We start from the raw sequence: 3,150 nt of genomic DNA on the forward strand, positions 1-3,150 counted from the left end.
AATTTACTATAATGGTGACATCCATAAAGACATAACAGCTGGGATACAATTTGAGTAGCAGCTAAACTGTAGGTCATCCAAAGTGCTTCTACTTTCTTCCCATGAATATAAGACTGAGATATATTTGAAAATTTTGTAGCACAGAATATTTAGTTTCCTTCCACAGAAAAAAACTGCTCTATGCATAAACAGTTTCTTTACTGAATATGTGTATTTATGCACTCTCCAAATAATAGGCTTATCTAGATTAAAATTATCTCTTCCTCCATGCTCCATCATAGCTGCAGAATACTCTTTGTCAAGTATTTTCTTCTCCTTGTTTTTATCCATTTTCCAAATCCAATGGCTAAGCTTCTTTTCTCAAACACAGGTGTGATGGAAACTAAATTATTTATTTCCTAAAATATGACATTAAAATTACGTGCTGTTTTGTCTCCTTTTAATCAGTGTCTATCTGTGCAGGTTTTAAATTAAGAACTGTTATGTAGCAGATCTTTTTTGTGCATATGAACAAAGATCAGTTGTTTCTTCTACTCTCAGAAGTATACAGTCTAGTAGTCACAAATTGTACACAGTATATACAGTCTAAATTGTATACAGAAGTATACAGTCTAGTAGTCACAAATACCTGTAACAATGCATAACAACACAGAAACAGGGTTATACACACTACATTTTCGATTCCCAAATAGAGGAATAGTTGAGATTAGAAATACCATGATCATGAAGCAAAAGTATGTGTGATATTACTATACACACTGACCCTGGAGCTTTATTTTTCTTATTTAGTTCTGGTTAAACTCTGGATTTTGCATTTTCATTTGGCAGATGACATTATTCTGCCTTCTCTTTTTATATTAGTCTTTGATATTAATTAAAGGGGCAGCAGAATAAGACTGGTTCTATTCCTGGTACCAATGTTGCTCAGGAGAGGCTAGCAAAATTGTGGAGGGTATTTTACCATCCTCATGAAACCAGGGCCTATTGTGTGGGGGGGGGGGGGGAAGGATAGCATTAGGAGATATACCTAATGTCAATGACAAGTTAACGGGTGCAGCACACCAACATGGCACATGTGTACATATGTAACACACCTGCATGTTGTGCACGTGTATCCTAGAACTTAAAGTATAATAATAAAAAAAAGAAAGATTAGTATATTATTGTGAATTTGACTAGAAATCTGAACAAAAGAAGAAGTGGAAAAAGAATTACTAATAGGAATTTTATAATTGTCGCTAGTGTGCCCAGCAACTTTATATGGCAGGAAGAATGTCTATGTCTAATGACACCCAGTTCCAACCTTCTTCATTCCTACTGCTGGGTATTCCAGGGCAAGAAGATGTGCACATTTGGATTGGAGTCCCTTTTTTCTCTGTGTATCTTGTTGCACTCCTGGGAAACGCTGCTCTCTTGTTTGTGATCCAGACTGAGCAGAGTCTCCCTGAGCTCACCTACTACTTCCTGGCCATATTGGATTCCACGGACCTAGGCTTGTCTACAGCCGCCATCCCCAAAATGCTAGACATCTTCTGGTTCAATATCAAGGAAACATATTTTGGAGGCTGACTTTCTTAGATGTTCTTCATTCATTTCTTCACTGCCATGGAGAGCATCGTGTTGGTGGCCATCGCCTTTGACCGCTACATTGCCATTTGCAAACCTCTTCGGTACACCATGATCCTCACCAGCAAAATCATCAGCCTCATTGCTGGCGTTGCTATCCTGAGGAGCTTTTACATGGTTGTTCCACTAGTGTTTCTCCTTCTGAGGCTGCCCTTCTCTGGGTACTGTATCATCCCTCATACTTACTGTGAGCACATGGGCATTGCTCGTCTGGCCTGTGCCAGCATCAAAGTCAACATTATGTTTCGCCTTGGCAACATGTCTCTCTTGTTATTGGATGTGCTCCTTATTGTTCTTTCCTATGTCAGGATCCTCTGTGCTATCTTCTGCCTGCCCTCCTGGGAAGCTCGACTCAAAGCTCTCAACACCTGTGGTTCTCATATTGGTGTTATCTTAGCCTTTTTTACACCAGCAATTTTTTCCTTCTTGACACATTGTTTTGGCCATAATATCCCACAATATATACATATTATATTAGCCATCCTGTATGTGGTTGTCCCACCAGCCCTCAATCCTGTAATCTATGGAGTCAGGACCAAGCAGATTAGAGAGTGCTGAGGATTTTCCTCAAGACCGATCACTAACCAGTTGGAGGTTGGAGAGTCTGTCACTCTAACCTAATAGAAAGTGGAAAAACAGAAGAGAATGGTGCAGCCAATAACATTATTTATCTGTTAACTGAAGCTTTTGTTCCAATTATAATATTGAGAATTTTACCCTCATCGAACTCTTCTTTTCCAAGTTCTTTTATTTCTACTGCTGGATCCTCAAGGCAGTTTTATAAAGCATATATTAGTTTTTCCACTCTTGTGATTAATATACTAATGTTTGGAAAAGTTGAGTAATTTACTCAAACTATATGTTTAATAGGAAGTAGTACTTTAAGCCAAATAGATTGCCTTACAGTTTTCTTTAGCATGTTTAGGAAATAACAGAATACAGAATAAAATCCTTACTTTAAAAAGATAATAAACAGAATAAGTGGCTTCTAGAATTCTTGAAATAATAATAATAGCTTACTCTAGTAATAATATTAACATACCATAAATGCAGTACAGATATATGGATATTAATAGGTATACTATACATGAATGTACTCAAATCATATCCATCATAATCTTCTTCAATAGTTACTATAATTTCCCTCATGCATCTAGAGATGCAAGCATAGTCATAAAATTAGATATTAAAGTAAAGGAAAAGGAAATAATGCAGCATAAGCATGTCATATACATTTGTAAATATTTCATTCATTTGCTTATTTAATTATTTACATAATATTTACCTGATACATTTATACATATATGAATATATGTGCCTGTACGTATACATACTTCCACCATGTTTTGTGTGTGGGTTTATGAGCTGTAGGAACATTCAAAGACACAGTGTATTGTCTTTAAGTACTTATATACGTTCAGAAAAAAGAAATAATATGTTATTCCTAAAGTAGTGTTGAGACATATGTTTTTTTCTTCAGGAGATTTGGAAATTGTGTGGCTATTAACAGTTTCATTCATAATG

The 3,150-nt window shown here is 36.2% G+C and overlaps 1 pseudogene; it reads left to right on the forward strand.

Moving 5' to 3' along the window:
* Positions 1–1,260: 1,260 nt before the first annotated feature.
* LOC126935151 (olfactory receptor 52E8-like) lies at positions 1,261–2,210 on the forward strand (annotated as a pseudogene).
* Positions 2,211–3,150: the final 940 nt, after the last annotated feature.

This window comes from Macaca thibetana, chromosome 14 (genome assembly GCF_024542745.1).
Source record: "Macaca thibetana thibetana isolate TM-01 chromosome 14, ASM2454274v1, whole genome shotgun sequence".
NCBI lineage: Eukaryota > Metazoa > Chordata > Mammalia > Primates > Cercopithecidae > Macaca > Macaca thibetana.